This window comes from Chlorocebus sabaeus, chromosome 8 (genome assembly GCF_047675955.1).
Source record: "Chlorocebus sabaeus isolate Y175 chromosome 8, mChlSab1.0.hap1, whole genome shotgun sequence".
In the NCBI taxonomy this organism is placed as follows: domain Eukaryota; kingdom Metazoa; phylum Chordata; class Mammalia; order Primates; family Cercopithecidae; genus Chlorocebus; species Chlorocebus sabaeus.
Genome location: NC_132911.1, coordinates 85,192,024 through 85,218,341, shown reverse-complemented (window position 1 = coordinate 85,218,341; position 26,318 = coordinate 85,192,024). Strand labels below are relative to the sequence as shown.

Sequence of the window (26,318 nt, the reverse complement as noted above, 5' to 3'; positions counted from 1 at the left end):
AGAACCTTCTTAACTCTGATTTACATCCCAGACCACTACAACTTTAATTGAACAGAGGACACTCCTTATATTCTTTCCTGATAAGCAACTGCAGGCCTCAAGCCGGTTTCAGCCAGCTTAATAGAGAGGGTGCACAAACTGTCTTTGTGTCCTATAGTTCACCTTTTGATGTAAACAGCAAAGTCCACCCCATTTTAATGCTAAAATCCCGCCCCAAAGTGAACATGGGATGTATGTTCCATACACTTTTACCCATTGTCATGCACTTAATTCCTCTCAGAGATATGGATAGCTTTTCCCCAAACGTGCAGAAGCATAAGAGACTTGGAGTTTTAAGGGAGGGACTATTGAAAAGAGAAAAGAGATGAAGGTGAATTAAGATGTTTTTCTTCATGTTTCATCCTGGTACATGTTACCCATTGGAATCAAGATATAACCTGACCGCAGGGCCAGAGGACACTTACCCAGGGCCTGATTTTTGTAGGGTAGAGCCTGTATTCTGAGGCACCTATGTTTGTCTGACTCTATTGCATGATACAGGCCCTATGAGGCATAAATTTCAACCTGCCTTTTCCCTCTTCAAAGAGAGAGGACCTTTGGTCCACAGCGGATACTGACTCTGGTTTGCAAACTGATATTGTCAATAATACTCTCCTTTCTACCATGTAGCTATCCGGGTGGTCTTTTGAATGACAGGTAGAATATTGGACTGAGTTGGTTTACTTCTGAAATCTTCACCCTGAATTTTGAGTAATAGGGAACAAAACTGATGCAGGGAGGAAGGAAGAAACCAGGTTACTTACACACCTGAACTTTTCTGTTGATGGAAGAAGAGAAAGGTGACCAGTGGAGGGGAACAGGAATCAAATGCATCTTCTTCCAAGCAGTTATGAGTACAGAGTTTTTCTTTTCCTTCTAAAGGTGCATCAGGATATAGGCTCTGCCCAGTAGAGATCAGGCCATTGGTAAGCATCCCCTGGCTTTGTGGCCAGTTTATATCTTTTTTTTTTTGAGACAGAGTCTCGCTCTGTCACCCAGGCTGGAGTGCAGTGGTATAATCTCGGCTCACTGCAACCTCCACCTTCCATATTCAAGTGATTCTTCTGCCTCAGTCTCCCAAGTAGCTGGGACTACAGGCACGCTCCACCACACCCGGCTAATTTTTGTATTTTTTGTGGAGACGGGGTTTCACCATATTGGCCAGGCTGGTCTTGAACTCCTGACCTCGTGATCCGCCCACCTTAGCCTTCCAAAGTGCTGGGATTACAGGTATGCGCCACCACGCCCGGCCGCCAGGTTATATCTTAATTCCAGTGGACAACATGTTATACTAGAATGAAACATGAAAAATAACAACCTAATGTACCTCCTCTCTTTTCCCTTTTCAGTAGTCCTTTCCTTTAAATTTCTTATGCTGTCCTTGGGGCCATAGGAACTTGAAAGACTAATTCATTCTAATGTATGAAGTTATTTAATTCATATTCGACCATCTGGGAGGTATTTGCACTTTAAAAGGAGAAGAAGGAACAATGTTTAAACTGAAGGCTGAATCCATAACAATGGCATTTCAGACAGTAGCACTCACCTATGTATGTGGCATTGGTGGGCAGGTGACGGAAGCCATTAGTGGAGGTAGACAGAAAGTAGTCAGAAGACACAGCAAAAACTGATTTTCGAAGAAAGTGAAAAGGGGGAAAAGTACAGGAAAGTAACTAGGTACTTCAGTAGGTGGTCTTGGTATTGTATTAAATTGCTATTCCAAAGCCAAGTGTTCTATTTCTCAAGAAGTAAGCAATTGGGCACACATTTTTTGCCTAGATATATTAAACCTACCTAATTTATATACTTACATATGGGAAGTGTAGTAAATGGTTTCTTTTTTTTTTTTTTTTTTTTTTTTTGAGACGGAGTCTTGCTCTGTCACCCAGCCTGGAGTCCAGTGGTGCGATCTCGGCTCACTGCAAGCTCTGCTTCGAGTTTACGCCAGTCTCCTGCCTCAGCCTCCTGAGTAGCTGGGACTACAGGCGCCCGCCACCTCGCCCGGCTAATTTTTCGTATTTTTTAGTAGAGACGGGGTTTCACCGTGTTAGCCAGGATGGTCTCGATCTCCTGACCTCGTGATCCGCCCATCTTGGCCTCCCAAAGTGCTGGGATTACAGGCTTGAGCCACCGCGCCCGGCCGTAAATGGTTTCTTTAAGATACGTGTATAATAATTTCACAGAGCATTTCTTTAACAACCAAAAAGAAAAGAACACTGATGAAAACAACTAAAAAACCTTATTCTGCATTTTAATTATTTATCATCTAACATAAGGATAAAATATAATAGTTAAAATTTAAGATATATGCCATTGACTGTTTTCAGACTCAGATTCCAGGGCAAATTTTGTAATATGATTTTTATTATTGTTGCTCAGCCCCCTTCTGCCAGCAGGATCTTGCTGAAGGAGGAGTTACAAGCAGAGAAATAAGAGTTCTCTGAGTCAAGGAAACTACAAGTGAGAAATCCTCAGTGATGAGGAGAGGAAGTTCTCCAAAAGTCCATGATAACATCCCATAGAAAAACATAGCTTTAAAAACTCACTAAGTACAAAAAATATTCATTTATATTGAAATGTATTATTCTGCTACAAATAAATTTCAGATAAAACTATTCCAGTCAAATAAGACTTTTTCTACCCTTTATTTTTCCTCTTTTCCCACACGAGAATAGCCAAAGGTAGCCTAATGCAGACAAGAAGATAGTAGAGAAGCCTCCTGTATTCCCCAGTGGATATTTTCCCATCTGTGCAGAAGCTTATGGAGGGGAGGAAACTACTTTCTGCTTGCACCGTGAGAAGGCTTACTCTTCAAATTCACAAGTGACACATGCATTGACTTATGCCTGTGAAATGGATAAGAGCACTCCCATGCTCTCATTCTCCCTCCCTCTCCCTTAACCCCATTCTTGCTTTTCTTCTTTTTTTTATTTCCACCCCACAGGGGATTTCAATCATTTCTTTTTAAAAAATCGCCAGGGTTGATGGCAAATGTATTGTGTAAATCAGCTAAGTCAACTGATGCCACCAAAAGCAAATGGCAAGAAGACAGCATCAGTAGACTTGAACATGCAAACCTCATTTTTAGGTTGCTGAGGTGTTTTTTGTTGTTGTTGTTGTTGTTTTTAACTATGACCAAATACATAATGATGACAGTACCATCATCATCAAGCACATGACAGTACATGACTCAGTAGTCTGAAGAAAAGGTAATTAAGAGTATTGATACTCTATTACTCTATTAGTAATTAGTAACCATTCGTGTAATTTTTTTTTTTTTTTTTTTTTTTTTGAGATGGAGTCTCGCTCTGTCGCCCGGGCTGGAGTGCAGTGGCGGGATCTCAGCTCACCGCAAGCTCCGCCTCCCGGGTTCACGTCTCCTGCCTCAGCCTCCCGAGTAGCTGGGACTGTTATGCCTAGACCGTTAGTTCCCCAAAGAAGACCACCAGAGTCCAGTGTCAAAGCCAAGCGGCAAGGATCTTTATTACAAGTTCGAACCTTGTCCCTCCATTCTACAGCATGCAAGAGGGCCCCGAACAATGCGAGCGTTTGCTTTTTATAGCCCGAAAGTCACAGGGGAACAAAGAAATTCTTTTGGTTCCTGCGCTTTCAGTGAAACCTTGAACGGCTGTCTCCTTATCAGAGGCTTTCCAGGTGGTGTTTATACTGGGCTCAGGGAGTTTGAGAGATATATGGCGATATGTGGTGGGATGGGAGGATGGAATGTGTTTGTACTAGGCTCAGGGAGTTTTGAGCCCGGGACTGAGGAATGTGCCCAGCTCCTTGCAGGACTACAGGCGCCCGCCACCTCGCCCAGCTAGTTTTTTGTATTTTTTTTTTTAGTAGAGACGGGGTTTCACCGTGTTAGCCAGGATGGTCTCGATCTCCTGACCTCGTGATCCGCCCGTCTCGGCCTCCCAAAGTGCTGGGATTACAGGCTTGAGCCACCGCACCCAGCCTCGTGTAATTTTTTTAAAAAAGAAAAAGACAACCAAGAGTTTGAGAATGGATTTGTAGTCAAAGAAACTTTGGATACTGGAAATGCCTTGGAGATTAAGCCTCTATTAAATCCTCTTTTTATTATTCAGAGATTACATCACATTTTCCTCTTCACCTACCTAAGTTTCCTGAAGCAAGCAGTGGAGGTTCTCTTTGAAAGCTGTAAGTTTAACTTTCTTGTTCAGTTTCTCCTTAATATCGGCAAGAAAAATAATTATATATGTGTATGTGTGTATATATATAGAGAGAGAGACAGAGAGCAAATAAATTCAAGAATCTTAGTCTCTGTTTCTCCACACCATCTCGACATACTCACTGAACTTTTCAAAGACAGATTACAAATCTATTTCATTTTACATACTTATTTCTGGATTATCCTTGGTATCCAGAATTATCTAAGGGAAATTGTCATCTCTCGCAGATCTTCTCTTAATTAAGTAAAAAGTAGGTAACATTTACAAGAACTTCTAAGAGAATTAGAATTCATAAGAAATTGTATAAAAGGTTTTGTCCTACTTAAAAGACATGGATCAGGTGTTCAGGCACCTGTTGTCAGTTCCACTAATGCTACCTTCTAGAGTGGCATTGTAAAAGTTCTGGTGTCTTCAGAACTTCAAACAAACACTATGATAGGCAGATGCCTTAGGAAGACCCTAGTGTTAACTTTTGCTGTGATCACAGCACAGTGGTGCCTCCACCCTCCTCCATGGCTTACTTTGATATTGCTGTTTTCACACTGATGAATCAACAGCAATACTAAGGTGATTTAAGAGTGGTTACTCACACATGAGATCATCCACTGGTGCCCTGCCACATGTTATTAAACTGCCTCTGTTCACAGAATGGTCCAGAAAACACTTCTAGCTAGTGTGCTAACACTTGCAACTAGGAGGTAGCTCACAATGACCAAATCCAGAGATACCACTGAGTCATCCTGGGTGCAATATTTAACATCTCTATGTTTCACTAGGACAAAAGTGATGCCTCTTTCTAGCCCCCAACCTTGTTAATAATTTACATTAAAACTCAGGACTAACATGTAGAGTAGGAACCATTCCTACTTACCAAGCCTGGCTGGTAGATAGTAAATTGGTAAACCACTTTGGAAATCTGTGTGGTATTATCTATTAAAGTTGAACATTTATACCAAGAGTCATGTACAAAAATGTTCATGGTAGGGTTATTTGTAATAACCCCAAATTGGAAATATAGTCAAGCAACATCATCATTGCTTAACAACAGGGATAGAGTCTGAGAAATTCATCGTTGGGTGATTTGATCATTGTGCAAACATCATTGAGAGTACTTACACAAATCTAGATGGTATAGCCTACTACACACCAAAGCTGCGTGGCATTGTCTATTGCTTCTAGACTACAAACCTATACAACACATTGCTGTTCTAAATACTATAGGCAATTGAAACACAATGGTAAGTATTTGTGTAGCTAACCATATCTTAACATAGAAAAGGTACAATAAAAATATAGAGTTATGAGCTTACGGGACCACTGTCAAATATGTGACCCATGATTGAGCAAAACTCTTATGTGGTACATGGTTGTAACTCATGTGTTCATCAACAGTAAAATGGTGCTTTTAGTGTGACATATTCATTCAATGGAATAATGAAAGCAATGATAAAGAAAGAACTATGACTATTTGCAACCACTCAACGATAAACATATTGAGTGAAGGAATCTGCACACACAAAAATTAAAACCTGAAGATCCTATTTGTTAAAAAATCAAAAATAGATAAAACTAATCTGTGCTAGTGGGAGCCAAGATAATGGTTTCTTTTGGGAAGGAGAGAAGGAGGAATGATTGGGAAGGGGATGAGGGGGCTTCAGAGTGCTGGCAAAGTTTTCTATCTGGAAGATGGCGACATGGGTAGATTCACATTGCGATATTTCACCAAGCTGTACATATCAGATTTGTGCATTCTTCTCTGCCTAGTGTTATGCTTTCATTAGAAATGTTATTTTTTACAAAAGAAAATAGGATGATGAATGAAGAACTGTGAAATATCTTATCTCAGGAAAAAGTAGCAAATGGTTCAATAAAATTCTTCCTATGGGCCGGGCGCGGTGGCTCAAGCCTGTAATCCCAGCACTTTGGGAGGCCGAGACGGGCGGATCACGAGGTCAGGAGATCAAGACCATCCTGGCTAACACAGTGAAACCCCGTTTCTACTAAAAAATACAAAAAACTAGCCGGGCGAGGTGGCGGGCGCCTGTAGTCCCAGCTACTCGGGAGGCTGAGGCAGGAGAATGGCGTAAACCCAGGAGGCGGAGCTTGCAGTGAGCTGAGATCCGCCACTGCACTCCAGCTTGGGCGACAGAGCGAGACTCCGTCTCAAAAAAAAAAAAAAAAAAAAAAAAAAAAAAAAAAAAAAATTCTTCCTATGTTATTAATCCTGGCTTATAAGAGTTCTCTTAAATTATTTTATTAGGTAAAGGAAACATAACTTAGCAGGTTTTACTTTGTTGATTTTCACCTTTCAGCTGAGTACAGCTAGAGTTAGCTGAGCTCAGCAATTAAGGAAGTGAATTTTGAGGGGGCCACATAATTCCTTCTGACCTCCCACTTGACAAGGTTACACTGACAACTGGGAGGTGATAATGTAACTGGGAAAGCAACCTGAGTGCTCCTTTGGGAAGCTGCATGGTACGGTGGAAAAAATGTGGAATTTGGAGCTGGAAGGAACTGAGCTGGAATTTTAGCTCTGCCACACTTGAGTTGTATAATCCTGAGCAAGTGACTTTCTGTTTCTTCACCTTAAAGGGGGATCATAATGCCCATTTTAATGGGATAATAATACATACATAAGTATGCATGCATGTATATATATCAGCACCATATAATACTCAGTGAATGGTAACTATTATTATGAATAGAATTACCTAACTTATTTGTTAACAATGTAAATAAACTGAACAAACATAAAATGCCAATTTTTAAAAATCTGCACTATTTTTATTATATTTTCTTATTCAGTATCTTAATAAACATTTGCAACATACACGTTTCAAACTTGCAAATATACCATGAGGTTATCCTAATTTGTACTCATGTAAAAATGTGGCATCATATTTTTATAAAATTTCCAGGGGTGACAGATTCATTTTTTTAAACTTTTATTTTAAGTTCAAGGGTACATGTGCAGGTTTGTTATATAGGTAAACTTGTGTCATGGGGGTTTGTTGTGCAGATTATTTCATCACCCAGGTATTAAGCCTGGTACCCATTAGTTATTTTTCCTGATCCTCTCCCTCCTCCCAACCTCTACCCTCTGAGAGGCCCTTGTGTGTGGTGTTCCTCTCCATGATCCATGTGTTCTCACCATTTAGCTCCCACTTTTAAGTGAGAACATGCAGTATTTGGTTCTCTGTTCCTCTGTTAGTTTGCTAAGGATGGTGACCTCCAGCTCCATCATGTTCCTGCAAAGGACATGAACTCGCTCTTTTTTATGGCTGCATAGTATTCCATGGTGTATATGTACCACATTTTCTTTATGCAGTCTATAACTGATGGGCGTTTAGGTTGATTCCATGTCTTTGCTATTGTGAATAGTGCTACAATAAACATATACATACATGTGTCTTTATAATAGAATGATTTATATTTCTTGGGGTATATACCCAGCAATGGGCTTGCTGAGTCAAATGGTATTTCTGTCTTTAGGTCTTTGAGGAATCACCACACTGTCTTCCACAATGGTTAAACTAGTTTACACTCCCACCAACAGTGTGTAAGCATTCCTTTTTCTCTAAAACCTCGCCAGCATCTGTTATTTTTTTACTTTTTAATAATAGCCATTCTAAGTGGTGTGAGATGGTATCTCATTGTGGTTTTGATTTGCATTTCTCTAATAATCAGTGATGTTGGGTTTTTTTTCCATATGACTTTTGGCTGCATGAATGTCTTCTTTTGAGAAGTGTCTATTCATGTCCTTTGCCCACTTTTTAATGGGGTTGTTTCTTCCTTGTAAATTTGTTTAAGTTCCTTATAGATGCAGGATATTGGACCTTTGTCAGATGCATAGTGTGCAAAAATTTTCTCCTGTTCTATAGGTTGTCTGTTTACTCTGTTTATAGTTTCCTTTGCTATGCAGAAGCTCTTTAGTTTGTCAGTTCTTGCCTTTGTCACGATTGTTTGGCATCTTCATCATGAAATCTTCACCTATGCCAATGTCCTGAATGATATTGCTTAGGTTGTCTTCAGGGCTTTTATAGTTTTTGCTTTTACATTTAAGTCTTTAATCCATCTTGAGTTAATTTTTGTATATTTTGTAAGGAAGGGGTCCAGTTTCAATCTTCGGAAAATGCTGGTTCTCTTTAGTCCCCAAGAACTTTATTACATGTTCAAATGTTCTAAGATCACAGCCTTACAGCCCAGCAAATAACTGGTCTACCTCAAAATGTATGAAGCTAGCAATTTCTGTGGCCCCAGATACTTTTTACAGCACCTGAGCTAACTATTATGCCATTATGCCCTCAAGGTTTTCCTGGAACCACAGTATAACTAATGTCCCCCCTAAGAGGACTTCAGACCCCTTCAATGACTTTCATTTTTATCATAGAATGCCTCTAAGAAAGGGTAAAGTGGAGAAAAGGAGCCAGGGCATGAGCTGTAGAAGGGACAAAAAAAAGCAAGCATGATTGTCAACATAAACAGGGACAAGGGAAGAAAATATATAATTCCTGCAGAGTCATATAATCCATTTTAAGGAACACTTAGAACAGGAATTTTGTGCTTGATGTGTTACAGATAGAGCTTGGGTATCAACTGTATGACCATCAGTGTACAGCTTAAGTGTTAATATCCTAAAGCCTTAGTTTCTTATCTATAAAATGGATATAATTGGATCTATTACATTGTCTTTGAAAAAAAGAATTTAATTTTTTAAAAATATGTTAGTAGTGTCTCTGATTTTTGTCTTTTTACATCTTCAAAAAAAATACATGCATCTGAAACCATTTATAGGGGTTGGAGGATTGAAGAATTAATATAGACCACTTTCCCTCTCATGGGTCCAATGTATACTCAAAGTTATGTCTGTTATCTTATGAGCTTTGAATTCTATTCAGATATTTACAGATTGAAGAGAAGAGCATACTTTGGTCTAGTAGCCAGCAGGGCAAATAATTATTGTCCCCATGTTCGTAGTCTCTGAAACTTTCTCTAAAAATTCTTTTGAGCTCAAAGTATTGGTACTGACGTAATTTAATTAAGCATGCGTGAAATTCCAGTGTTCCAAAACCTGAAATTGACGTAATTAAAGTGAAATGCAGAATATGCACCTCTGATACCATTCTTTAATGTTACACTCCATCACTCCTGCTTAATATCAAATCACAGGAGGTATTTTTCATCTGTTAATTGCATTTTACACGCCCTTCATCATTGGCCTCGAAGCAATTAAATTTGAGGAAAAAAATTACTGAGGCAAGGAATAAGATCCAAAATAATCAAGTTCACTGAAGTTGTTTTCACTCAATGATGTCTCTAGCAGATAAATCACCATTCACAGTTTCATTCTACTCTAGCCATTTCACTCTCAAAAATTCTCCAATTAAAAGCTAAAGGTTCTAGAGAGATATTTTTATTTTTAGAATATTTGTGAAAATCCAGGAAAAAAGAAAGCTGCTTATTTCTTTTCTTTTTTTCTTCTTCTTTTTTCTTTTCTTTTCTTTTTTTTTTTTTTTTTTTTTTTTTTTGAGAGAGAGTCTTGCTCTTGTCTCCCAGGCTGGAGTACGATGGTGTGATCTCGGCTCACTGCAACCTCTGCCTCCCGGGTTCAAGCAATTCTCCTGCCTCAGCCTCCCGAGTAGCTGGGATTACAGACACGTACCACCATGCTGGGATAATATTTATATTTTTAGTAGAGACAGGCTTTCACCATGTTGGCCGGGCTGGTCTTGAACTCCTGACCTCATGATTTGCCCACCTCAGCCTCCCAAAGTGCTGGGATTACAGGCGTGAGCCACTGTGCTCGGCCTTAGAAAGCTGATTATTTCTAATACTTTGTTACAGAAATTATTCTTTTGGTAGAACATATGTTATTAAAATACTAAAAATAAAATCAATAATTTGTCAATTTTCATTATCTTTCATCCACTATCTTTCATCCATGGTGTTTTGCTAACCACATAGTATTCTTGGCAGTTTTATGCCTTAAGTATTCACAATAGACTTAGAGTTGATAGTTGACATAGGTAACCTAAGAATCTGAGTTCTCGTCAGTAAAAAATCTCCCTATGATATTTGTGAATATTAGGTCAAATCATATGCAATTGACATTTTTGTAAGTTAAAAATGGTCAAATCTGAGAAATTTCATATAATGTAACCAAATATCTGAAGAGTTCTAAATACAGGTATTTTGGTGTGCCTGGAAATACTTTTGGGTTTTTTCTCCATTAACTTGATGTGAATACATATTTTGGAATTATCTTCTGGTCAAGGTCTCATCTGTTTGCCATTCTCTATTTTTTTTGCTATCCATTTACTCTTTTATCCTTTAAATAGATAGCTTCTATTCCATTGACCCAAAAGAAATTCTTTTCCAAAATTACTGACGTTCATTCAAAAAATTGAACACTGATCACTCTCTCCTTTAAAACCATTCCTTCTTGGTTTCCATATTACTATGTTACTTGTTTCTTGATTTATCTCTCTAAATTTTTCTCCTCTTCTATTTGCCACCTAAATGCATTCTATTTGTCTCCATTTTCTATCATTTTTCTTGGCCAATAGACTTATACTGTCACACCAATCTCCTTCACAGTTAGTAAATGAGCTCCCTTTCTGCTCTCTGGCTACCAGAACATTCATACACAACTGTGCTCTTACTTGTTACTGTCACCATCCTCTCTCCTTTCTGTTTACTTAATGAAAAGGCATCTCTCTTCCTCAACTCTTAACCCCTCCTTGTGCTACCACATGCCTTCCCCCTATCCCAGGGACCCTGCTCCACTACAGCATCGCTTCTCCTACACCCTTACCCCTTCCTATAGTTTCTGTCCCCCCAGCATATAAACTTTTCTCCCATGACATAAAGAAAAAATGTCTCATGATTCTATGTCATTTTCTAGTTACGGTTCTATCTTTTTTCATTCATAAACAAGTTTAAATATTTTAATTCTTTTTTATCTTCACCTCTTAAAACTTTTACGACCTTTTGTCATAAGTTAGGCACACCCAGAAACAGGCTCTGATTAGAATTTGATGGGAGTAGTTTACTTGGGGGATAATCTTTGCTAGGAGAAAATGAAGTGAGTCAAGGTAGGAAAAAAGTCAATAGAGAATGTGTTTATCTTAGATTACTATTGTGGTAAACTGGGATTTGACTCTCATTTGGCATCTTTGGGAAACTGTAGAACATATCTTAAGGGTGTTTTCTCCTTGCAAGAGGAATACTGGGGTACTTACCAATCAACTCACATCTTAAATCACTGTGGGCTGCTCCTGCAGGCATTAACTCTGGCACATCTGACCAACTCCAAGACAAGGCTGGGCTCTTGCTAATGAAAAAGCCCTCAGATAAAGTAGCAGGTGCTTTCAGTAGGACACCATTGGCAAGGTTGGAAATAGTGAATGCCAAAGAAATATGGGAGGGGCACCAACTGTGTCTGCTACACCCATTGTAATTAGCTTCCTGCTTTCAGCACTTCACCTTTCTGGTAGAGAGCCAGTGATCTCATAATTGCCACACTTAACGAAATCTCTTTTGTCCTCAGCCTCCTTGACTTTTCTCAATGCAGCATTTGGCTTCCAGTCCTTATCTCCCTTGATATTCCCTCTTCCTTGGCTTCTCTTTCTTGTTGCTTCTACCTCTGTAACAGTTTTGCTTCCTTTTCAGCCTTCTCATTTCCAAGTGCTGATGCTTTGCAGGGCTCTGCTTTGGCTTTCTCATTCTATACACAATTCCTGAGACATTCCTCCCAATTTTATGACTCCTCCAACCACCAGCATGATGATGACTTCTGAATCTATATTTCTAGCCTGGACCCCTCTCCTGTAGTCACAGCCTTATATCACATCGCATTCCATGTTTCCATTTCCTATGGTGCCAGAACATCTCAACCAGAATGTCACAGAGGTACTCAAACCCACATTCACAAAACAGAGTATTATCTGTCTTTAACACATGTTCTACCTCCTATATTCCTTCTAACAAAATGGATCATCAGCTAACCAGTAACACAATAGAAAATCTGGAAGTCATTTCAGCCTTTGTAATTTTCCTCATTCTTCACATTAACTGATGACCAAGCCTTGTTAATTGTATCTGCTCAACACTCTCCAGTTTGTTCACATCTGCTCTTTCTTGTCACACAATCTCTGCTTCACTCGGCCTCTAATCTCACCTTATCACTTGGTAACCTTCACCCTACTGTTAGAATTGTGTTTCAAAAACACGAATCTGACCAAATGCTTACTGGAAAAGTTCAAATTATTTCCCATAACACGAAGAGTCTCTGTGAGCTGGCCCTCATCTGCATTTCCAGCCTTAGACACCATTTCCTCTCCCCACCTACTCTATACCCCAACCACTGTAATTTCCAAATTGTTCCATAAAGTTCCAAATCTCTATAGATTTAATTAAAACTTATGTATAACATGCAGAGTGTCATGTAGTCTAAGAAATTTACACATATTTTATTATTTAATCCAGATAACAACCCTATGTATGTATTATTATCCTCATTTTATAGATGAGGAAATTGAGGCCCAGAGAGGTTAAGTGATTCAACCAACATTACACATCTAGTAAGTGGCAGAGCCAGGATTCAACTCCAGGCACTCTGGCTCCAGAGTCATTACTCTTCACCATTCTGCCACAACAAACTGGATTTGTTAACGTCATTTCTCTCTGTCTGGAAAATCCTCATCCTCCCCGCACTTCCAGTAAGTTTTTCTCTATCAAACCTTTCTTGATCCTTCATTTCTTTGGTAGTCTTGACCTCTCTCTCTCCTTTGAACCCCTCTATAGTACAAATACACTTAACGCTTATTTCCATATGTGTCTCCCTTTAGTATACACTCCTTGATAGTCACTCCCTTTTTTGTTCCTGTAGTTTTCTCTGACCCTAAACGTTGGACCTAAGCTTAAACCTTTGATCTCCTTTTCTTTCTACACTGACTCTCTTGATGAGATCACCAAGAGATAAACAGTTTCAGGCTGCAAACATCATAGGTACAGGACAACTTTTGCATTTGGATTTCCCACTCAGAATTCTCTCCCGAACTCCAGACTCATATAAAACAGGCTTCTCTAACTTCACTGGATTGTCTAATGAGTATTGCACAATTAACGTGTTTAAAACTACTCCCAATCCTTACTTCTCACAAACTCCATCTCAGCCTTCTTCATCTTCAGTCAGGTATAACACCATTCTCGTAATTACTCAGGGTAAATAATGTTGGAATCATCTTTTATTCTTTTTTTCTTATGCTCCACAATCAATCTACGAGTTGTGTTTGAAGGGGTGGTCTGCCCCTCCACACCTGTGGGCATTTCTCATTAGGTGGAACGAGAGACTTGAGAAAAGAAATGAGACACAGAGACAAAGTATAGAGAAAGAAAAAGTGGACCCAGGGGACCACGCGCTGGCACCAGTCTCTGAGTTCCCTCAGTATTTATTTATCATTATCTTTACCATCTTGGAAAAGGAGAAGTGGCAGGATGATAGGATCATAGTGGGGAGAAGGTCAGCAGCAAGACATATGAATAAAGATCTCTGTGACATGAATAAGTTTAAGGAAAAGTGCTGTGCCTTGATATGCAAATGTAAACATCTCCATAAACCTTTTTAGTGCATTAAAGAGCAGCATTGCTGCCAGCAAGCCCCACCTTCAGCCCTAAGGCACTTTTCTCCTTTGTCAGTAAATAGAACATACAATCAGGTTTTACACCAAGATGTTCCATTGCCCAGGGACGAGCAGGAGACAGATGCTTTTCTCTATCTCAACTGCCAAGAGGCCTTCTTTCCTCTTATTCTAGTCCTCCTCAGCACAGACCCTTCACGGGTGTCAGGCTAGGGGACGATCAGGTCTTTCCCTTCCCACAAGGCCATATTTCAGACTATCACATGGGGAGAAACCTTGGACAATACCTAGCTTTCCTAGGCAGAGGTCCCTGTGACCTTCCGCAGTGTACGTGTCCCTGGGTACTTGAGATTAAGAGAATGGTGATGACTTTTAACCAGCAAGCTGCCTTCAGGCACTTGTTTAGCAAAACACACCCTGCACATCTCCAAATCTGTTAAACCTTGAGTCACCACAGCACCTGTCTCTTGCAAGGACAGGGTTGGGGGTAGAGTTACAGATTAACAGCATCTCAAATACAGAACTAAATGGAATCTCTTATGTCTGCTTCTTTCTTTATAGACACAGTAACAGTCTGATCTCTCTTTCTTTTCCCCACAGTGTTGGCTCTACTTTCAACATATACCCAGAATACAACCAATGCTGTCCACCTCACTACTATTAACCTGGTCCCAAGCACCATCATTTCTTGTCTGGATTAGCTGGATTAGCCTCTCAACTACCTCTGCTCTTTCCCTTTTAATTATAATTTCCAACAGAAGCCTGGCTGATACTACTAGAACTTAAGTCAGGTCATATCACTCCTCCACGAAAATCATCTCGGCAGCCTAAAATGCGTACAGGAGCTGGTGTCTGCTACCTCCCTGACATTACGTCCTTCTACTCTACCCTTGCTGCAGAAACACCTGCCTTCTAACCATTCCTCCAGTGCTCCAGGCACGTTCCTACCCTTGGGCCTTTGCACTTAGTGTTCATACTGCTGCTTTCTGCTCTGCCTGGAACATTTGTTTCCCTGATACCTTTGCTTCTTTATCTGCTCTGGTCTTTGTTCAAATGTCACTTTCTCGGTGAGGCCTTCCCTAACTACTTCATTTAAAATTGAAAGTACTTAACCCTAACAATTTCTATCCCACCTTCTGGCTTTCCTTTTCTACATATCACCATCTAATAGCATATATTTTACTTATTAATTTTATTTTTGGTCTACCCCCACTAGGATCTAAGTTTCATCTAAGTCCCCTGCTCCATTCCCAGCACCAAGCAATGCCTACTTTATAAGTACTCAACAAGTGTTGGCGCTTATTATACTCAGCCTGTAACCCAGTGCCTAGAACCCTCAAGTCTTTGATAAATGCTTATTGAACATATCAGTAAATTTGTAATTGAATATATCATCTATCTAAACTATCCTAAGATCTCTGTAAAGATAATTCCAATCTCTATTTCCATTCTAAACCTCTCATCTAAGACTTAAAGTTGCAGTGCCAACAGCCTCTTGTTTAGCTTGTCCTAAATGATGTTCTAGCACTTCTTATTCAGTCTAAAATGAAACTCATCTTTTCCAAACTCAATTAGTTTTCCTCCCAAACTCAATTAGCTTTCTGATTCTTTTATTAATGTTCAAGATAACATCTCTCTTTCATCAGCCATTTTTGTTTCACTGATCTCTGTATCCAAACAATGATCAAACTCTAAGATTCCACCTATACGATGTTTCTCTAGTTTGTCTTTCTTTCATTCACACTGATAATGCCTTCATTAGACTTCAACTACCTCTTTTAATCTGTCAATTCAATCAGTCATTCGGTTCTCCATCCATCTCTTCCTACATCTGCAAACATTACTGAGTACTCATTGCCCTGGGTACTCTGCCTAGTATTGTGCAGAATGTGCCAGGAAATGGTTTCTTTGATCAGAAGAAATGTCAATTGGTAGGCCACATTGATACAGTATATTCTGTTTCAATCCTTTAACTATATTATTGACATTAGTTTGTGTGACTGGAAAAGCAAAGCCAAGTCCTGAATCCATGCCAGTCAAAACCCATTTAAATCTTCCTGGTGCTAATGGCAGCAGCCTAATATAGTCTACTTGCCATCTGTGTGCTGGTTCTTCACCTCTGGGAATATGTTCCATTGCATTTTGTAAACATTGTCTCTCCTGCTGACAAATTGGACAATTATGGCTAACGGTTTGTATTCCTTCTGGTGCTACCAGTAAGGGACATCATTCAGCTCAGCATTACATGGCTTGCTTCTTCCTATCATATCATGTACCCAAATAGCCACTTCTAGCAAATGCCCTGAAGCATCTACCTGTTGGTCTCAGTTTCTCTTAGATCCTGGAAAGGGATTGTTCTGTCTTATTAGATTGATTCTCATGATTATGTTAACACCTCCTCTCCCAAAAACTTTACATTTAATGAGAAAAGAATCTGTGTTTTCTTAAGCTCTGGTAGCTTCAACCTCATTTGAACATGTAAGGAAGCCTGTGAATATTGACAGTAATCAAATCTAATTGCTTACAGGTGTCAGTCATTTTGAACATATAGCTGTTTTGGCATTGGGAAGGACTGTATCGAACATAGACAGTAGAAACTATAAATCCAAACAGTAACATTTTACTCAAGGATGAGTCATGAAGCTATTCCTTCACTAATTCAGTCAGTGTGAAAATGCCCCTATCCTGAAGGATTAATAGTATAACACTAGCTCCCTCTGTTGCTCATTTCAGAAATGACATGGCATTGGAGCTATTTTGTGCAGCCATGAAAATAGACGTCCCCAAAAGTAACATATTAAACTATATTAAATCAGTGGAGACACATTTTAAATTTTATGTCTTTAAAACCACCACACTGAAGATACAAGGGAAAAATAAATAATGTGGCATTTAGTGGCAATTTCACACAGTGTCTCCTTCCCTTTTGATTATTATGATCAACCAACATAATATTGTGTTTAGGAGAATCTGTGATAATGGAATGTAACATGAACATATAATTTCAGGCTCTCTGAAGACAGTGGTTGTCAAGTTTCAGTTAGCATAAGGATAATGTGGACAGTTAGCATAATGGATAATGTAGCATAAGGATAAGTGGCTCTCAAGCTTTGCCATGCATCAGAATTACCTTGGGGGGTCTCAATAAGGCATGGATTGCTGGATCCCATCCACAGAGTTTCTGAACCAGTAGGTCTGTGTTGGAGCTGAGAAGGTACATTCCTCATACTCTAGAACCTCTATTCTGGAGCATTTCGACTCAAATCTGATCTGCAAGATGGCAGCATGAGCTTCACCTGGGAATCTATAAAGACACAGACTCTTAGGTCTATTCCAGATTTTACTGAATCAGAGTCATCTGTTTAAAATCATTCCCAGGTGATTTGTATCCACAATACAGCTTGAGAGGCATTTGCTTAGAGAAGGGGTGCAAACTTTTTGGTAAAAGGCCAAACAATAAATAGTTTAAGTTTTACAGGCTGTATCATCTCTGTCACAAATACTCAACTCTGCCATTGTAGCTCAAAAGCAGCCATAGACTGTGAGTGTGTTCCAATAAAACTTTATTTACAAAAATAGGGAGTGGGCCATTTTTCCTCCTCTGGCTTCTGGCTTAGACTGTGTGTGTTTATGTGTATTGTTATTTTGTTTCATTTTAACCTTGCTTCACCCCCCTTAGTCTCTGCTTCAGCAGTTCTGGAGTTGAACCTATCCTTTGTATTTTTAACAAGCATCCTGGAAAAATTTGATTCAGGTGGTCAGCAAACCACACTGTGAGAAACAATTTAAGCCATTGTTTTGCTTGGCAATATCTAATTGTTTTATTATTTATATTTTTCTGCTACATGACTCATAAAAAGAAAAAATTAAAATCTTTGATCTATTCTTCTTTTCAATAACACCTTCCATGTTCTTCCAAAGGTTTTCCACTCTCACTTTGGGCTGATACTAATGTTTATGTTTTTCCTCAACAGAAAAATTGAGTGCCACAACGAAACTTGGCTCCCGTAAGGAAAAAGGACAAATTGCATACACATTTAAGCCGAAAACTCATTACCGAAGAAAATTAGAAGCAATGAGAACTGCAAATCTTTCTTCTTTATTGCTTCTCTAATTTTTTCAAAACAAAGCTCAACTACTCTAACGAAACTATTCAGGGAATAGTTTTATGATTAAAGAAAAAAAAGTGTGCATTTACTTTCTCTTAGTTCTATATTTTGCAGATAGAGTAAGAGAGAAAACAAAGGCAGCTGTGAAATGAACTTTTTTCTCATTCTCTAAATGGCTAGTTGTTCTTTTTGTAAAAGTAAGATTTGAATTTACCTTTTCATCCCAATCTCTCAGTCCCTTTCACCAACTCTCCTTTCCTGCAAAGGCACTAGTTCTAAAATAAGTCAATGAATTTTTCTGCTGCCATTCTTTTAATTTACCTTTAAAAAGTTCTGGGAAACAATCTATGGAAAGAAATTTAATTGCTAGTGAACAGAGATGAGAATTATAAATGTTACGTTTTAAATATATTGTTTAAAAATGTATTTTTTTTAAAGTGTGTAAAAACGATACCTAAATTTTTCTTAGCCCTATTTCCCACTTTCTTTAAAGAGTAGTTTTAAATTGTGAGGTTCTTGGGGTATTTTTATCATTTTTTTAAAACAATTCATTCCTAATAATTAAAACAATACTGCTTATTATTAAACTTTAGAAAAGACAGATAAACAACAAAGGAAATCATATATAACACCATTACATATAAAACTTTACTAAGTGTAAAAATAATTTGAGGTGAAATTCATGTTGAATTTACCATTTTTCAAGTGAGCAGAATTCGTTAGTGTTTAGTATATTCACAATGTTGTGTAACCACCACCTCTATTTAGTTCCAAAACATTTCCATAACTCCAAGTAAAGCTCTTACTCTTTGAGCACTTTATCCCCATTTCTCCTTCCCACAGCCCAACAGCCACCAATCTGTGTTCCATCTCTATAGGTTTATCTAATCTGGATATTGTATAAAAATGGAATCATGTATGTGATCTTATGTGTCTTGCTTCTTTCACTTAGCATGTTTTTTAAGGTTCATCCACATTATAGTGTACATCAGTATGTATGAATGATCCTTTACATGAATGAATAAAATTCTGTTATATGGATATACCACAATTTGTTGATCCATTCTGCTGTTGGACATTTGGCTGTTTCTACCCTTTGGCTATTGTGAATAGTGCTGCTATGACATTGTGTACATGCACTTGTTTGAGTACGTTTTCAATTATTTCTGTGTACAGTTGACTCTTGAACAACACAAGGGTTAGAAGCACTGAGCTCCTGTACAGTTTGAAATCTACATATAACTTTATTGACACCCCAAAAGTTAACTACTAATGGCCTACTGTTGACTAGAAGCCTTACCAATAGCATACACAGTCAAAATAACACATATTTTGTATATGTATTATATACTATTCTTAAAGAATGCTAAAAAAAGAATAAAATCTTATTAAGAAAATCATAAGGAAGAGAACATATATTTACTATTCATTGAGAGAAAGTAGATCATCATAAAGGTTTTCATCCTTGTTTTTACACTGAGTAAGCTGAGGAGGAGGAAGAAGATGAGGTATTGGTCTTTCTATCCCAGAGGTGGCAGAGGTGGAAGAGGTGGGAGGCGAGGTATGAAAGGAAGTCACATTCAGTATAACTTTACAGAAATACCTCAAAATTTCTGTCTGACTTTTTTGCTTTTTCATTTTAATAAAAGTGTTTCTATATGGTACCAATCCTCTCCGACTGTTTCCTTTAGTTTCAGTGACCATATCATAGAAGTGTCCTTTAATAACTGGACATAGAAGCAATCTTAAATAACTGGAAACCTTCTACTGGATTGTCTAATGTCCATTTGTTTTCTGGCACTGCTTCTTCTATGTCTTCTTCCTTATCATCTGGCACGGGCTCAGAAGCACTCATCTCCATCAAGTTGTCTTCTGTTCATTCCTCTGGTGTGGTGTCTATTAGCTTTTGAATTTCTCCAAGATCCATATCCTGAAACCTTTCACCCTCTATATATTTTTGTCATATCCACAATCTCTTTCATGATTTCCTTCATTGGCTCTGTTATAAATCCTATGAAGTAATGCACAATATTGGTACCCAGTTTTCTCCAGCAGGAATTTATTGTTTTGGGCTTGATGGCTTTCATGGCTTTTTCTATAACACAATGGCATATGAATGGTGTAATTCTTTCAGACTTTCATGATATTTTTTCTACTAGGGTTATTTTCCATAGTGTTGACAATGCTTTCCTTAGAGTACCATGCGTAATGAATCGTAAAGATCTTTATGACCTCTGGATTTAGAGACTGAATTAGAGATGTTGTGTTTGGGGGCAAGTAGACCACTTTGACTCCCTTGACATTGAACTCATGGGGTTCTGGGTGGCCAAGGACATTGTACAATATCAAAATATCTTTAAAAGGCAATCTTTTGCTCGCCAGACACTTCCTGACTTCAGAGACAAAGCATTGGTGGAACTAAAGCAGAAAAAGAGTTCTTCTCATTGTTGAGGCTTTCTTGTTGTACAATCAAAAGACTGTTAGCTTGTGTTTGTCCTTTTCCTTCAAGGCTCAGGGGTTAGCAGCTTTATAGATAAAGGCAGTCCTGATCATAAACCTGACTGCATTTACAGAAAACAGTAGAGTTAGCCCATCCCTTCCTGCCTTAAATGTGGGTGCTCACTTCTCTTCCTTACTAATAAATATCCTAGGTAGAATTTTTTTTCCAGAATAGGGCACTTTCATCTGCATCCAAAACCTGTTTAGGCAGATAGTCTTCTCCTCAATGATTTTCTTAATGCATCTGAGAACTTGTCTGCTGCCTCTTAGTCAGCAGAAGCTGCTTCTCCTGTTGCTTGACATTTTTTAAGCCAAATATCTTTCTAAAATTATCAAGCCATCCTTTGCTGGCATTAAATTCTCCAGCTTTGGATACTTCACCTTTCTTTTGCTTTAAGTTTTCATATAATGATTTCACTTTTTCTGAAATCATATTAGAGTCTATAGGTAGGCGTTTCTTGTAACAATCCTGCACCTACAGAAAAGCTGCATTTTCAATACACAATAACAAGATACTTTGAAACAAAATGCAAAGTTTTCTTGCCTGCTGGCACGGCTGCACTGAGAGCTTCACAAATCTCCTTTTCTTCTTTTTTTTTTTTTACAGTGCTCCTGATGCTGGATTCATTTATTATGGTGGACAATCACAGCTGCAGACCTCAACCTAGGGTACATATCAAGTTATTCAACTGTTTCTTGTAATGTCATGACTTTGCTTATTGGGAGCACTTCCAGAACCACTGGTGGCACTTTGGGTCTTACGGTGTTATTCAAGGTTTATGCTGTTGCACTAAACCTGAAAAATATGTGAGAACTGTGAGAAATCGCTTTTTACTATGATACACAATTTACTAGCGAGACCAACTGCTCACACAGAGATGATTAGCATCACACATCGTTGTAAAGAGATACTCATAGCACTTGAACTCACTGCAACAGCAACAGGAGTTGGCTATAAAATTATTACAGTAGTGCAATATATACTACAGTTAATTTTATGTAGTTATGATTTCATACTGCATCTTTACATTTGTTTTACATCTTTACATTTGACTTCAAATGGCACCATGTATGGTATGTGTTTGTGTCTGTACATTTTGATAAATGTTAACTTTCTATGATAGATTAGTGTACATTTTAAGAAAGTAAATGATAGGCTAGTATCTACATATATTTTATGCACTCATGATATACCTAACCTTTTTCTTATTTTTAAAAACTTTCTAGGCTACATGGTTTATCTGCAAGTTTTTTCAAATTGTTGCAAATTTCCAAAGAAATTTTCAATATATTTATTGAAAAAAATCTACATATAAGTGGACCTGTGCAGTTTCATCCCGTATTATTTAAGGGTCAACTGTATATACCTAGCAGTGAAATTATAGGGTCATATGGTAATTCTATACTTAACTTTTTGAGAAACTGCCACTGTTTTCCACATGCCTGGCCCATTTTCCATTTCCACCAGCAATGTACAAGGCTTCCAATTTCTCTGCATCCTTGCCAGCATTTGTTATTTTTCACTTTTGTATCATAGCCATCCCTGTGGGTGTAAAGAGGTACTTAATTGTGATTTTGATTTGCATTTCCTTCATGACTACTGATGTTGAACATCATTTCATGTGCTTGTAAGCCGCTTGTATATCTTCTTTGGAGAAATGTCTGTACAAGTCCTTTGTCCATTTTGTAATTGGATTATTTGTTTTTGATTGCTGAATTATAGTTTCTTTATGTATTCTGGATGTTAGATCATTATCAGATATACGATTTGCAAATATTTTCTCACATTCTGTAGGTTGTCTTTTTACTTTCTTGATTATGTTTTTTGATGCATAAAAGTTTTGGATGTTGATGAAATCCGATTTATTAATTTTTTTCTTTTGTTATATATGCTTTGGGGGGTCACATATAAGAATTCATTGCCCAATCACAGTCATGAAAATTTATCGCTATTGTTTTCTAGGAGTTTTATAATTTTAGTTTTCATGTTTAGGTTGTTGATTTATTTTGAGGTAGTATTTATATATAGTATAAGATAAGGGTCCAAATTCATTCTTTTGCATGTGTCTATTTAGTTATTTGAGCATCATTTTTGAAGAAACTATTGTTTCCTCCACTGAATGGTCTTGGCATCTTTGTCAAAAAAAATGGCCATGGATGGATGGTTTTATTTCTGGACTCTTAATTCTATTCCATTGGTCTATACAGTAGTCCCCAGTTAGTCACAGAGAATATGTTCCAGGACCCCCAGTGGGTGCTTGAAACTGCATAAAGTAGCATACCCTATACATACTGTGTTTTTTCATATAAGTATATAATGTTTTTTCAATGAACATGTATACCCAAAGTTTAATTTATAATTAAGCTCTGTAAGAGATTAACAACAACAATTAATAATAAAATAGAACAATTATACCATACTCAGAATGGCACACAATTTAAAACTTATAAATTGTTCATTTCTGGAATCTGCCCATTTAACACTTTCAGGCCATGATTGACATTGACTGCGGGTAACTGGAACTGCAGAGAGCAAAACTGCACATAAGGGGAGACTGCTATATGTCTATCTATATATTTAAACTTATGTAAGTACCACACTGCTTTGATTGCTATAGCTTTATAGTAAGTTTTTAATTTGGGAAGTATGAATCCCTCCAACTTTTTTTTTCAAGATGTTTTGCTATTTGAGACCCCTTGCAATTACATATAAATTCAAGGATCCACTTTTTCATTTCTGCAAAAAATGCCATTGGAATTATGATAATAATTGCATTGAATCTATGGATTGCTTTAAGTATTAATAGTATTCAGCCTTCCAATTTAGGAACATAGAATGTCTCTCCATTTAATTAGGTCTTCTTTAATTTTTTCCAACAGTATTTTGACATTTTCAGGAGAGTATCTGTTTATATTTCTACAGATAAAATACATCAGGTCAAAGGGTGATAAAATTCCAAATATATCACCAAATTTTCCCTTAGAAAAGTTTGCCAACTTATACTTCCATTCAATCTTTATTAATGTAAGGAGTAGAAAATGGTATTTCATTACTATGATTTTCACTTCTTTGATTCTTGGTGATGTTGATATTTTTTCATGAGCTTATCGGTCGTTTATAATCCTAAATCAGGAGCATTTACTTGTAAACAAATCTCAGTAATGATTGAATTTCAAAATCGAATTCATAGAACTTATAAACCTGGTTGTCATAAACCAATGTGAATGCAAATGAGGACATTATTATTGTTATTGTTTCATTAGTGGTATTAAAGCTATCTCACATAATATTCTTACTTATATACCATAAAGCATATTAATTTCAAAGTCCTTCATTTTAATTTTGTAGAAAATTAATAAATCAGAATATTTAGGAAGATGTAATAGTTTGTTTTGTCTTTTACTCTATGTTTTTCCTGGAACCATTATTCCATATATAAACAGTACTACTTCAGCAACTAAACATGAATAAATTTCTTTGGTACTGGTGTACCTTATGCTCCTACTTAAACTGGCACTGCAATTGAATTTTAGAGCTGGAAAGAACCTCAGAGACCACTTAGTGTGCTCTCTAATTTTACGGATAAGGAATCTGAGGCCCAAAGAGGTGATGTAGTTTAAGAGAGGTCACGGTTACTCAGTCATTCAGGGGCAGGATGCAAGGCACCACAGTCCTTCCAGTAGACTAAAGTTGTGTCTTGTATAGTCAGTAAAACAGTGTAAGAGCGACGTTGAAAAATTGTGGAGTGCTTTTACATTGCTCTTTTGCTAATGCAACCAGCAGTATGTTTTGAATGTTTGACTTAGTAAATCATTGAATCATTGACAAATAAATAAAAATAAAAAACCTACATGCTTCCTCTGCAGGTTTCAGAGGCTAAAAATGGCTGCCACAATCCAATCAGCCATTAGAAGAAGCCGTGAGGGGTGGGGATGCAGGCAGAAATTGACCCTTTCAGCTTTGCTAAATGTGGTCTTTTTGCCCCACATGGCCCTAGGAGAAAGTGGTGCAAATATTTTAGTACTTCAGGGCAAACATTTCTTCCTTCCAAATCCTATTCTCATTGTACGAATTAAGAGCCTGAGCCCTAGATTTCAAGTTCCTGAGCTTGGATTCTGATTCAGTCATTTGCTAGCTACATACACTTTCAAGCCTTACATTTTCATCTGTCAAATGGACATAATAATAGTCATTATTTCCACAATAAATAAAAAGACAAAATATACATGAAGTACTTAATATATAGAGACTTAGCATGTGACAATGGAGACAAATGGCTGTAAATGCTCCTTAAAGCTTAGTAAATTGTAGAAGGTGTGCACAGTATGCAGCTCATTCACTTAATCTCGTTGCTGGAGGAAAAAACTGCCTCCACAGTACCTAAAATTGTTGACAACTTCAAATTTTCAACATGTTTTTGTTTGTGTATACTCTTTGTAATTGGAGCATTTTAAGGCATATGTGATTTGGATTTTTTTTAACAATGTGTTTCTAGATATGGGACAATATGCTCCTTATAAAGCTATTTAAGACTGAGAGCATGGGACCAATAATTCTCTGAGGATCTAAAGTATATTTTTGAAGACTTAGAAGAAAAAACTCAACAGAATAAATGTGTTCAAAAAGTTGATAAAGCTTAGATGTGACATTTTAACTGCAACTTGGAAAGATGTTTCAATAAGATAGTAAGGAATTACAGACTCCTAAATTAGGCGACTATCAAGAATACTTTCTTTTATTATCTTAATATTTATTTACTAATAAATATAGAAAATTTCCAATAAAAATTAATGAAATATAAAACAAAACTAATAAATATATTTGACATCTAGAAGCTAATTAAAATTTATAAAAAATTCAGATCATACCAAGAGTCATAATTAATTTAAAGGAAGAGATACATTTTGAAAAGAAATAGTGAGGCTGGGCACAGTGGCTCATGCCTGTAATCCTAGCACTTTGAGAGGCGGAAGCAGACGGATCACTTGAAGTCAAGAGTTCGAAACCAGACTGGCCAACATAATGAAACTCCGTCTCTACTAATAATACAAAAAAAAAAAAAAATTAGCCAGGCGTGGTAGTGGGCACCTGTAATCCCAGCTACTTGGGAGGCTGAGGCAGAAGCATTAGTTAAACACGGGAGGCATAGGTTGCAGTGAGCCGAGACTGTGCCACTGCACTCCAGCCTGGGCAAAAGGGCGAGACTCTGTCTCAAAAAAAAAAAAAAGAAAAGAAAAGAAATAGTGAATAAGGTGAATAAGCTTTGGATTATTTGATAATCAAGTTAGTGAACAGGAATAAGTCATATAAACACACTTAAAAATGATATACATTTCTTGCTGTTTTGACAGGCAACACCAACATTGACTAAGATAACATGGGATTCATAATATGCTGCTACAAAGAAGGCATTGATAGCAAGCTGGGTGATGAGTGTTTTCAATGCAGGAGTAATGAAATTGGTTGTTGCCACAGTGAAATGAAAGTCCCTGAAATCTTATCATTTGTCATAGAAAGAAGTAATCAGAGCATACCATCAAATATAGTAGCGTTGCATCAAGCAATTCATTATTTTGAAAAACCATACTGTTTTTGTAGATTTTGTAATACTTTGTGTACACATCAACTTCTTTAAATTTGTAATTTGTTGTTGGTTTTATTTTTTCTTTTACTTTTAATTACATTTATTTTATTCCCATGCAATAAGTTTTTTTTTTCTTCAGTTTCTTCTGGGATCTCTTTTTCTTCTGTGCAATTGCCTTTTCTGGTTTAGAAACAATTTCTTCCCTTTCAGTAAGGATCACCTGGATGTGTGTGTACACACCATTTCTATAAA

General features: G+C 37.5%; 1 long non-coding RNA gene across 1 annotated transcript in view; it reads left to right on the top strand.

Annotated features, from left to right (window-relative positions):
- Positions 1 to 19,025, top strand: part of LOC140712216 (uncharacterized) — a 29,701-nt gene extending 10,676 nt beyond the window's left edge. Inside the window, exon 2 of the long non-coding RNA XR_012093719.1 lies at positions 17,848 to 19,025. This is a non-coding gene — a long non-coding RNA (uncharacterized lncRNA). The remainder of the gene's footprint in view (positions 1 to 17,847) is intronic.
- Positions 19,026 to 26,318: the final 7,293 nt, after the last annotated feature.